At 35.2% G+C, this 13,455-nt stretch overlaps 1 non-coding gene across 1 annotated transcript; it reads left to right on the top strand.

Annotated features, from left to right (window-relative positions):
• The first annotated feature begins 13,147 nt into the window (after positions 1-13,147).
• On the top strand, positions 13,148-13,254 carry LOC128295037 (small nucleolar RNA R71). Its single transcript, XR_008285344.1, has one exon. It is a non-coding gene; the product is annotated as a small nucleolar RNA R71 (small nucleolar RNA).
• The last annotated feature ends 201 nt before the right edge of the window (positions 13,255-13,455 follow it).

Raw genomic sequence — 13,455 nt, 5'->3', positions numbered from 1 at the left:
TCTCATTTATGATGTGGTCTATAAATGATTGATGAATGGTTGAATGTGACCTAATGGTTGTGTTGTTGAATGGTTAAGATTGGCTCATTGTTATACTAGGAAATATAAGAAGAATTATGCATGATAAAAGTATTTGTGTTGGTACTTGTGGATGTGAATTTGGTATGATTTGGTTTGATAGAATATGATGTTGTAAGTATGTTATGTGTGATAATGAAATGATATGTTCTAACCTTGATTTTGGATGTTTGGTTGCCTAATTATATCATGATCTATGCCATTGAACTTGTGTGTGTAGGCGAAAATGAGGGTGACAAATGGCTTGGTAAATAGCCTTTATTTTGTCCACAGGGGTAGACACATGGGCGTGTGTCTAGGCCGTGTGTGATACACGGCTTGCCCCACAGGCATGTGTTTCGGCCATGTGTCCCCTGCACCTTGATTTTGAGAAACAGAATGCTCAGAATTGAGTACATAGGCAGAGACACGGGTGTGTGTCTCAGCCCTGTGAGGGACACGGCCTCAAGCACGGGTATGTGTCTCAACCGTGTGATGTCAGCACCTATTTTATGAAAATTTAATTAACCACACGGTCTAGCACATAGGCGTGTGACTTGGCCGTGTGACTTCAATTTGTTTATAAGTTACAAGTTAGAGAGTTACAAGTTAGAGAGTTACAAGGGTTAAGGACCCGGACGTGTCCCAAACCACACGGGCGTGTGACCCTTGTTCATAGCAAAAATTTTCTAAGTTTTGTAAAATTTTCCTAAGTGCTCGATTTAGTCCCAAACCACTGCCAAAGCATGTTTTGGGCCTCGTAGGCTCGTATTAGTGACTTTATGATTGAATACAAATGGTTTTAATTTGGATGTAAATTTATGACTCGGAATTGTATGTTTACTTGCGATTTAAGTCTGGTAATGCCTCATATCCTGTTTTGGCGTTGAATACAGCTAAGGGTTGTTACATTTAGTGGTATCAGAGCTATGGTTTAGTTGATTTTCAGACTAACATAGCGTGTGTGAGAGTCTAGCTATACATGCCATATATAATTTGTGATAGTGTGACGACTCCTAACAATTTTAATTGTGCTTTCATCTAGTAAATGGATCCTAACTAAGAGGTAGCTGATGATGTTGAAAGTAATACGCTGGTTCCCGCCCAAGGGACAACACCATCTAAAAGTAGACCAGTAACGGTTAGTCAGGAAGAAGAGGCTAGGGAAGCCTTCTTCCAAAGGATGAATAAGTGGTTTGCCGAGTTTGTTTGAACAAATTCAGCTACCCAACATCCTCCACCCCCATCTAACCCTCAACCGGTTTCCGTAGGTCCCCAAGGTGTGGAATTGTTAAGATTGAACAAGTCTCTAGTTAATAAGATTCGGAAACAAGGGGCTAAATAATTTAGAGCCAGTGTTGACGATGATCCCGAGAGGGCAGAGTTTTGGCTTGAGAACTCTATCAAGGTATTTGATGAGCTTTCTACAACACCCTCAAATAGGGCCTAGTCGAAATGGTGGTTTCAGGACCACAAATCTGAAATCAAAATATTTACTTTATGATTATTATGAGGCCTAGAATATGAGTATATGTATGTGTTAAAGTTTCATGAAGAAATTCTTTGGGTAAGGTGTTCAATTGGAAATTAGGGACTAAATTGAATAAATTGCAAAACTTGATTTCTAGAAGAAATTTGTATGAAATTGTTTTGGGTTATGAATTAGAAGGTCTTGGAGAGCAATTTTCCCAATTTCTAAGTTTTTGGACAAAAATGGGCTTGCATGGTTAAAATTTTAAAGAAAGGGCATGAGGGCATTTTGGTCATTTGGCTTTTTAATGAATTAAAATGGGAAAAATCAAGCCAAAATAAGCCATTCTTCTTCTCCATGCTCCCGAAATTCTCTTGTCACCATAGCTAGGGTTTTCAAGCTTTCCAAGCACAATAGTAAGTGCTGTCAAGCCCCGTTATTCATGCTCTATGTATTTTTGAAATCCCTGTAGCTTGCTCTCTCCATTTCTACCCATATTTCATGCTAGGGTTCATGTTTAAAAATTTACCCATGCATGAGTTGCTTGTATTTTGATGGATTATGGAGGAATATGAAAGATGAATGTGTAACAGCCAAATTTTTCAGTGGTGTCGGAAACAGTGATTCGAGATCACTAAATCCGACGAGTAAGTTTAGAAATTTTAACAAATAATAATTATAGGCCAAGCGCGAACTTAAAAGAATTATTTTTAATTAGTGAATTTGGCGATTTTAAAAGAATTAATCAGGTAAATTGGGTTGAAAACGAGGTATCGAGACCCTAGATTCATAAACCGAGCCATAAATATTTTTATAAATATTTATGGAGTGTTATTAAGCTAGTATTAAAGTTTCGTTAGAAAATTTTAACGTTTGGTTAGTCAAGTAATTAGAAAGGACTAAGTTGAAAATAATGCGAAATTTATTAAATTGTGATTAAATAGTTTAAGTGATTAAAAAGGAGGGATTTAAAAGGCAATTGGACCCAAATTGTATGGGCTGGACAGTTGGGCAAGAAAATCAGCAAAAAAAAACAAGGAGAAACAAGGGCAAAATGGGAAATTTTGCAAATTAAACATATAAAACAAGACAAAATTGAAAAATCTGGAGATATTATCATTTTTCTTCAGCAAAAACGCCATGGGAGGTCTGAAAGCTACTGGTTTTTCATACTTTGACATATGTGAGTTCAATTCTTGCCCTTTTCTTTGAGATTTTTATGTTTTTGTGACTTTTACAATTAGGTCCAAGTGTTTAATTCATTAGTTTTTGATTTTATGGACACAATTAAAAGCTATCATTGATAAGTGTTGGCTGTTTATGATGAAATAAAATGAATTTTAAGCTTTGATTTTGTTGTTTGATAATTTTATCAAGTAAATTCAATAGAAATTGATTTTAGGACGTAATTGTGAAAAAGTTGTGAATTAAGGTTTAGTGTTAAAATTCTGATTTTCAAAGGTTGTGTAATAGTTTAGAATGATGGAATAAAATGTTAATTGAGAAAAATTAGCTTAATAGATGGGCTAATTGAGCAAGGACTGAATTGTATTACCTGTGAAATTTAGAGGAAAAATGGTAATAAACATCTTGAACTAAAACAACTTTGGACAGCAGCAGTAGGTTAACTTTGAAAAATCACCATAAATTGTAAAAATCCAATTAAGGATGAATAATATATAAAATTAAAGCTTATTGAGTCTAGTTTCTCATAGAAGAAACGGTGTAAGCAATTGAATTATAAATTATGATATATAATGAATTTTGTGAGACAAGGTTAGGATGAATGCGGGTTCCCCTATTTTGACTTTGGAAAATCACCAAAAATTGGAGAAAATTAATTAGAGGCTAAAATTTATTTGCTTAGAATCCTTAATGAGTCTATTTTCAATAGAAATCAACGAGAACATTATCTGAGTTCTGTACCGTGATATAATTAATTTTTAGTGAAGAGAGGTCAGAACTGTCAGATAGTGAAACAGGGGAAACTTAAATGAATAAACTGTACTAATTGGCTAAACCAAAAATTTTGAAAATTTTATGGTGGAATGATATGTGAGTCTAGTTTCAGGGAAAATTTGCGGATCTTAATTTGAAGCTCTGTATCTCGAATTATAAATAATTGAGTGACTATGACTCGTGTGAACAGTTTGATGTGAGCATTAATAAGTAAATTGTGAAATCATACTTACAAGAATGTTATATACATTAAGGATGTGGAATGGAGAGGAGGAGGAGAAAAATAAATGATATATGTTTATCAGAAAACAGTATGAGAACAATACATATCATGACATGTATATATATGACTAGTTTCAATATGATGCTTGTTGGGTATGAAGTTGGATTGAAATGTCTAAGGCAAGTGTTTTATTCTGCGCATCTGAAATGTGGTATTTTATAAAGATATGATCTAGCTTTAAATATGAATGCTTGATGATTAAACGAAAAATTTTATGAGAAATCAGTTGAGTTCCGACTTGATTTTAATGTTCATGTTGGGCTTCGAGGGCCCAAATAAAGGTTGTTATATATATATGATCTCAGAAAGTGAATAGTAATGTTTTGATTAATCTGTAAATGTTCTGTATGTACTGGTAACTTGTAACACTCTGTAACCCTGTTTCGACGACGGATACGGGTTAGGGGTGTTACAGAATGTGTATTAAACATCTTTTCCTAGTTGATTTTCATGAAAAACCCTTATAGGGACTATTTTGCAAAAGATGTAAATGTGTGGTAGAAATGAGAAAATAATGGAAAATGTGGGCTACCATAAGAAGGAAAAGTGTTCGGCTAGGCTTGGGTAAGATAGAAAGTGCATGTGTTTCATTATATGAGCCTAGGGACTAAATCGTAAAAATATGAAAGGTTAGGGGCAAAACGGTCATTTGGACCGGGGGTAGATATTAAACTTGAAATGTATAATGTATTAATGAGTTAATTTTGTTATTAGAGACCCTGAGGAACAAATTCCGGAGTTTGATCGAGTTAAACGCAATGTTTCGGAATAACCGAAACACAACTCTGAAAGGAATACCAAGTAAGTTCGGATAACTTAAAGTAAACCCTTAATATGCATAATTGTATGATTTATGAATGAATGATGATTGCATTTATTATTGGCATGAAATATCATAAAAATGCATATTTGATGGTAACATGTGAAAAATATCTCGGATGAGGTTGACAAAGGGAATTCGATGGATAAACCCTCATTGATATGTGTAAAGAGATTTTGCATCTGTTGCAGTAAGGATTTAGCCCGGATGGGTAATCTGTGATCTCAAGTATGAAAAGGATCTAGCCCGGATGGGTGTTCCTTGAATGATCAAGCCTCCCGAAGAATATGTGTGCATTATGGATTTAACCCGGACGGGTAATCCGATTAGGGTCTGGATTTAGCCTAGACTGGTAATTTAGATCCGAGCTCATTAAGGGTGTTTGCCATTATAAGGGATTTATCTTGGACTGGTAATCCCGACATCACCTTATGAGTTTATGATATGGGGGATTTAGCCTGGACTGGTAATCCTGCCATGAGATGTGAACTTCGCGGGAGTGCATATATATGAAACGATCATTCGTAAGAATTGACAGATAATGAGTATTCCATCTAGATTTCTTAGAAACTCAACGGGATTAATATGATGTATGTCAATAAGATGATGAATGATGAGCTCATCTACATAAATTACATGATGCTTTGCTATGTCACTAACTCATTGATTGAGTGCATGTGATAGTGAATCGTTTCATTATTGATGATTTCATGATTTAAATATGGATGTATGCTAATTACTCGATAAGTTTACTTTTTGGTTATTCGAGCTTACTAAGCATGTAAATGTTTACACCTCTTTTTTTCCCTGTCTCGCAGAGGTCGAGGACTCGAAAGGATTGAAAGACGATTGGAAAGACAACACAAATCAACTAGACAAGCTTTGGTGTAAATACTTTATTTGTTTTGTTCAATGGCATGTATAGTATTTTTAAGTATTTTGTTATATGTGTCATTTGATTTGCCAAATGAAGGCATGTAAAAATATGTTTATCCCTTTGTATATAGCCACGAAAATTGGCTTAATTGAAGTAGGCTATGACCTATGAATTTATGCATTGTTTTATTTACAAGTGAAGGGTCGTTACCAATTGGTAATGAGTCACATGAACGAGCCAATTTCGGACGAATTATAGTGACATGGGAACCCATAAACACTAAATGGGAAATAACCTATCATGTATGAAACCAATGATATGAGGTTTCCATGCATCTAGTTTAATCAAGATTATTTACAAGTGTATAATTGTGTTTTACTTTAAATTTGGTAACCACTAAGCACAAGTAGTAGAAAGGGGTGACTAAAGGCTTAGAAAATATCCTATTAGAGTTCAATTGGTTAGACACACGGGCATTGAGTGTTGCCATTTTATTCGTTATTGAGTGTTGCCATTTTACTAAATTTGGCTTCAAGAATCTCTAAGTTTATTAAAAGAAACTTACTATAGACCAATTACAATAGGAATTAGGGTATTCTATTTTTAGAATTCAATTTTCAAGCAACTATCCTAAGCTAAAATCACCTAATCCACTATCACAATTTTCTAGATTTATTGAAGAATTAATCTCCTCGTCGAACGTCATAGACAAACATATACTCTGCACAGTCTAAACAGTCTTGGAAATTTTGTCTCATGGTAGAATGAATGACAAAATGAACAAAAAATACTAAAATGAACATACTTAACTAAATATCTAATGTAGCTTGCACAACACACCCCCAAACCTAAAGGATGCATTATCCTCAATGTAGGAATTGGTAAGAATCATAAAGGCAAAAACATATATATACAGAAAATGATATGAAAAAAATTATGAATGCATGATGTAATAAAAGAAAAAGACAAACAAATGGTAAAGAAAAAAATTAAATGCTTGTAGCTAAGTTTTCATGGTTACTTTAATTTATGCGGGTGGATTTGTGTGCACCATGCTTGTAGAACAACTTTCGTTTCAACGCATTAAGTGACACTTCCTTCTCCTTATCACCAGATTTGGTGAGATCATTAATAAGCTAATTGATCTCCCAATCTTGTGTAGAAACAGGTCAATCGATGGAGGTAGGACAGTAGAAGTGCTATCCATTAGTGGTGTAGGAGTTGGAGTTGCTTCTGCACCTTCCTTATTATCAGTCTTAATATTGACTGATTCAATCTTTTCTTATTCCACAGGTTCCTCTATTTCTTATCTTTCAGTAGCAGGAAGTGTGGGGATAGGGTTTGTCACATCGGCCTCTATTTTACATTCACTTTCTTTTTTATCTGCATACAGTTCCTTGGGAAAGTTAAGAAATGCAGGCATAGGCTTGGTGAAGTTCTTTTGAAGGGACCTCTTTATGGCAACATCTCTCCTTTACACATAGGCCCAGAATATGGGCATTTGTTCTTGTGTTTGTATAGGCCCAGAATATAGGCATTTGTTCTTGTGTTTGTGCCAAGTCTGTAGCAATTCACAGTTGTTGAGTGTCAAATAGATTGAGTTACTTGTGCAACTTCTCGAAGGAGCTGAGCACTTACTGTTCAAAGATGTTGTTAGTAGTAAAGGGTGGTGCTGTGGCACAGATTAGGGTAGAAGAGGTAGTGCAAGAACTAGGAGGTTGGTGCTGCGACAAATCTTACTCTGAAATCTTCATAACAATTTGCTTCGTAATAGCCTCTTTGTTTGGGGTGACATCTTCATTGGCCTTGATAGAGACACACACTGGCATAATGTGATGATAATAGAGGGAAAATTAAGGCTCTATGCATTCTTCTGGGCGCACTGGTAGACTTCTTTGAATATGATTTTTCCACATTTATCTTCCTCCCTTTTATGATGGAATAGAGTAGTAACATCCACTCCTTAGAAATCGTGTAGTTATAAGTTGAAAGAATTAAGCGTGTCTTAAGGAAGTGGTACCAAACCCTACAGTTGGGTTTCAAAGAGGCCCTTTCCACAGTGTAACAGTCCTATCATGACATTGTCCACTTAGTACCTTCTATACACAAGTCTTGAAGAACTTGAGTTAAACCATCAATAATGATTGTAGCAGTAAACTGGTTATGCTCATCTTGAACAGTAGAAAGGCCATACTGCGCATTGATGGTATTTTCATCAAAGAACACTGAAGCTCCTATCACATAAATAAAAGCATTGTTAGGAGAAGTAAGGTGAACGTATAACTCATGAACCACCTTTGCCAAAACATCCTCTGGATGCAGATAGAAAATTTACCATTCATGCTATTCTACTATAGAAGAAATAGACTTATCATACCTATAAAGGTTCCGTCTTGAAAAATGAAGCCTTTTTCCAAGCAAAAAGGATGCTTGGAGATATTGTGCATGTACCAATCTTCTGCTGCTCGGTTGAAAAAAATGTGTTGTAGCGTAGCAGATGGTTGTGGAGTAAAATGTATGGCCATTAGGGGAAGGTAGAGTAAATGGTAGACAAAAAAAGGCGAAAACTTGCAGGAGTAGAAGAAACACAAGTAAGTTTGAAGTGAAATAAAACTTAGGTTAACTGTAAAAGAAATTGAAATGATTAAGGTAAAAGAAAAGTAAAACGATGGAAAAGTGATGGTGTGACATGGGCGAGTGGATGAGCGGTGATGATTGCCTGTCTATGGTGTTATAGAAAATTGGAAGGAAAGTACAAATATGATTGGTGGGTAAATAGTAGGGAAAATTCCAATGGGTTAACGGGTAACTTATGAAGCCCTACCTTTCTTCTTCCAATAAGAAACAAACATACCTGCAAAACAAAAGGAATATAATTTATTAAACTAAGCAAATGAAAGAACTAATAAAAATTTAAATTGGAGAAAAATAAAGCAAAAAAAATATCAAGATACATAAATTAAACATCTTGGAAATCAATGAACTATTTATCTTAAGTCACAGGAACACCCTAGTAATGCTTCAGGCATTGTCTATTAACTTTGAATATAGTCCCAATCCTTATATATTTGACATCCACAGCTCCATGAGGGTATACATGGGCTACTTTAAAAGGTCCTAACTAGCGAGATTTTAATTTACCAGGGAATAATTTGAACCTAGAGTTGAACAACAACACCTGTTGTCCTAGTTCAAATTTTCATGGCATAATCCTGTTTTCATGCCAATGCTTAGTCTTCTCCTTGTACAGTCTAGCATTCTCATATGCTTCGGCTTAAAAATTTTCCATTTCATTCAGCTTTAATAACCTTTTATGGCCAACAACGATCCACTCTATATTTAGCTTCTTAATGGCCAAAATGCGTTATGCTCTAGCTCAACAAGTAGGTGACATAGCTTCCCATAAATAAGCTTAAAAGGTGACATCTCCAATGGCATTTTGAATGCAGTATGATAAGCCCACATAGCTTCATCCAATCAGGATGACCAGTCCTTGCGAGTTGGGTTCATCACTTTTTCTAAGATCTGCTTGATTTCTCTGTTAGAAATTTTAGCCTATCCATTTATCTGGGGATGGTATGTCGTGGCAATATTGTGTTTCACCCCATACTTATCCAATACATTAGCAACTAATTTGTAATAAAAATGAGAGCCTTCATCACTAATAATTAAGCGAGGTGTACCAAATCTTGTGAAGATATTTTTGTGCAAGAATTTCATCATTGACTTGGCATTATTACTTGGGAAAGCAACATCTTCAACCCACTTTAAGACATAATATATTACCACAAGTATGTATAAGTTGCCTGAAGAAGGTGGAAATGGACCTATAAAATCTAGTCCCCATACATCAAAAAACTAAATCTCCAGGATATTTTGTAGTGGCATTTCATGTTGCCTAGATAAATTACCCATTCTTTGACAACGGTCACATGCTAATAGAACACATGAGCTTCTTTGAATAGACTCAGCCAATAAAATCCAGATTGGAGAACCTTGGCAACAATTCTCATTCCTCTGAAATGTCCTCTATAAGGAGTGGTGTGACAATTTTGCAGGATGCTATGAATCTCATCATCAAAAACACAGTTCTGAATAATCTAGTTAGCGCAATGCTTGAATAGGAAAAGCTCATCCCAGTAGTAGTGCCTGGTGTCATGAAGAAATTTCTATCCTCTTTGGTTATTGAAATTAAGGGGCATCAACCTACTCACTAAGAAATTCACAATATCGGCATACCAAGGTAATGTCATGGCAAGCAGCAGTTGCTCATCTTGAAAATCTTCCTTAATAAGTTGAGCATTTCCATCTTCAAGTCCAGCTTCTAATCATGACAAGTGATTAGCCACTTGATTCACAGTCCCTTTTTTATCGCTGATTTCTAAATCAGATTCCTGTAGCAATAGTATCTACCGGTTCAACCTTGGCTTGGAATCCCTCTTGGTCACTAAATACTTGATAGTAGAGTGGTCTATGTAGACTGTGACCTTGGTACCAACTAGATAAGATTTGAATTTATCAAACGTGAATACCACAACCAATAACTCTTTTTCAGTGGTGGTATAATTAAGTTGCGCGTTGATCAGGGTCCTGCTTGCATAGTATATAGCATGAAATACCTTGTCCTTATTTTACCCCAACACTACACCTATAACAAAGTCACTGGTGTCACATATAAGTTCAAATGGTAGTGTCCAATCTGGAGTTATCATAATGGTTGTTGTTACCAGTCGCTTCTTTAATTCTTTGAAAGCTCATAAATAAAGTTCATCAAGATTGAAGGGTCTATTGTACTTTAGCAATGCATACAGAGTTTTGAATATTTTTGAGAAATCCTTAATAAATCTTTTATAAAACCCTACACGACCTATGAAACTCTAGATACCTTTTACATTGGTGGAAGGTGGCAATTTGTCCATCACCTCGATTTTTGCTTTGTCAACTGCAATCCCTTTTCTTCACAAACTATGAAATGTAATTTTTCCCAACTTAAAACTAGATTTGTTTCTTCACAATGAAAAATAACCAACTCCAAATTTTTTAGGCAACCCTCAAAGGTATTTCCAAACAAAGAAAAATCATCCATGAAGACTTCAAGAAAATTTTCCACCATGTCAGTGAAAATTGCCATCATACAACGCTGAAATGTTGTCAAGGCATTAGACAACCTGAATGGCATTCGTCTAAACACAAAAGTTTCATATGGACAGGTGAAAGTGACCTTCTCTTGGTCATTGGGATCTATGGCGATCTAGTTATACCCTGAATAACCATCTAAGATATAGTAGAAGGCTTTCCTAGCTAATCTATCCAATATTTGATTGATGAAAGGTAAGGGAAAATGGTTATTCTGAGTTGCCTTGTTAAGATTACAATAGTCTATGCATACTCTCTATCCCGTAACAATAAGAGTTGGTATGAGCTCATTGTTATCATTGCTAACAATTATGACACCTCTTTTCTTGGGTGCACATTGTGTATGACTTACCCACAAGCTATCAAAAATAGGGTATATAATCCCATCGTCAAGCCATTTGATGATCTCATTCTTGACAACTTCCTTCATGATAGGGTTCAACCTTCTCTGCTGTTTAATAGAAGTGTTATGGTAATCCTTCAACAAAATTTTATGCATGTAGACAGCAGGGCTAATTCCCATGATGTCAAAAATTGTCCATCCTAATGGCTTCTTAGATTGCCAGAGAACATTTAACTACATGGTCTCTTGATCAGGTGTCAACTCTGTAGAGATAACTTCTGGAAAAGTCTTGTTGTCTCCAAACTAGGCATACTTTAAATGCAACGGTAGAGGCTTTAACTCCAATGTAGGAGGTTCCTCTACAGAAGGTTTCAGAAGTTTGAAAGAACAATTTATAAATCCAAGGATTCAAACTTCTTGCATAGTCTATCCACAAGTTATTTGGTCTCCATAAGTTCACCAAGGTCTTCAAAAATTTCTGCTTTACTTAACTCAAGTGAATTTTTTTCCTCATCAGACTTGCTGTGTCAAAATTTTGCAAACTCCTCCTCCATTATTGTTTCTATTAATCCATTGGCACGACATTTCTCATTTTCATCAACACATGTCAAGGCATCAAATACATTGAAGGTGATTTGCTGATCAATTCACCTTTTTGTACATCAATAAGAGTTTTTCCTATAGCTAGAAAACATTTTCCAAGAATAATTGACACATCTTTTTCAGCTTCACATTCTAAAATATTGAAATTGACTAGAAAAATAAACTTTTATACTCTTACCAGCACATCTTCAATTTTACCTTTCAGATGTGCGTAAGATCGATCAGCTAGCTACAGTGTGACTGTTGTGAATCTTGCCTTCCCAATTCCCAGTTTCCTAATGACAAACATATGCGTTAAATTTATACTTGCTCTTAAATTACATAATGCCTTACCAACATAATGATTTCCAATAGAATAAGGGATAGTAAAACTCCCTGGGTCTTTTAACTTTGGAGGCAATTTGTTCATCAGCATTGTTGTGCACCCTTCAGTGAGAGCAACAATTTTGAATTCTTCTAATCACTTCCTTAACAATATATTTTTCATTGATTTCACATAATTGGACATTTCTCCAAAGCTTCTACTAATGGTATGTTGATATGGAGTTGCTTCAAAACATCCAAAAATTTCTTAAACTAAAAATCCTACTTGGAATTCTAGAATCGCTGAAGAAAAGGTGGAGGTAGCCTTCCTTCAAGTTGCAGATATTGTTTTGTTGTGGCATTTTTATTGACAACATGATTTGATTTTATTCCAACATTCTTTTTTTTCAGTGCTTTCAGTTATAGGAGGCTTCTTAAATTGTTCTGAATTTTTTTATGGTGGAGATCTGAAATGTCCTCGTTTGTAATAACATCTTTAACCAATTTATTTAGTTGATATTTAGTTGAGTCCCACTACTAAGAGTGATTTCCTTTGCAATTCTCTTTCCGTTGTGATCTTGGATTTTTGGTATCACTTGGCAATGCTCCCTATGGTCTTGAATTTAAAACATTTACGATTTGCCCTACTCGATTCTTAATAGCTTGGAGGGATACAACTTGACTCTAAATCACAACGTCATTCTTGGCCATATATTCTTTCAACAAAGCTTCAATAGATGAAGAAGATGATACTAAACCTTGTTGAACATTTTGCCATGACATATGTTGACTATAACCAAGCAGTGCACTGGTGGCATTCTGTTACTCCTTGATTATTCCAACTGAAATTTAGATGTTGCTTCCACCCTGGATTGTAGGTGTTGGAATAGGGTTTATTACTCTGATTGAAATTACTTATGTAATATATCGTTGCTGGATTTGATGAGTATTCGTCAAAAACATAGTCTTCACCAAAATATACACATGATAGCTCAATTGATTTCATCTCCTGAATTGCAGTTAGTTTCTTCATTGTCTTGATCATATTAGCTAAAGATGATACTTGAGCTATTAATGAAGTGATTGGATCGAGCTCCATGGTACCAGCAGCTCTCTTGCTCATCCCAACTTGAGTAGTAGGATATTGATAATCATTATTGGTAATCTGCTACAAAATCTCATACGCTTGGTTATAGGATGTATCCAACAAAGTACCATTAGTAGAAGCATAAACTACCATCCTTGTTTACGCATTCAATCCATTATAAAATATTTTCATCTGAGTCCAGTGTTAGAATCTATGCATTGGACATTTCCGAAGTAATTCCTTAAATCTTTCCCAAGCTTCATATAATCTTTCATCTTCTTATTCCTGAAAAGTTGTGATATCATTTCTCAATTCGGCATTCATTTTTGGTAGATTATACCGTAGCAAAAACCTTTGGTAAAGATCATTCCAAGATGCCACTTCTCCGATGGTAAAGCATTCAGCCATGCTCTGGCACTATCTCTCAAGGAGTACGGAAACAATTTAAGCTTCAAGGCATCTTTAGGAACACTCTATAGTCTAAATAAATCACAGACTTCTAAGAAAAGTCTTAAA

The sequence above is a fragment of the Gossypium arboreum genome, chromosome 6, assembly GCF_025698485.1.
Source record: "Gossypium arboreum isolate Shixiya-1 chromosome 6, ASM2569848v2, whole genome shotgun sequence".
In the NCBI taxonomy this organism is placed as follows: Eukaryota; Viridiplantae; Streptophyta; class Magnoliopsida; order Malvales; family Malvaceae; genus Gossypium; species Gossypium arboreum.
This window is presented reverse-complemented; position numbering and strand designations above follow the sequence as displayed.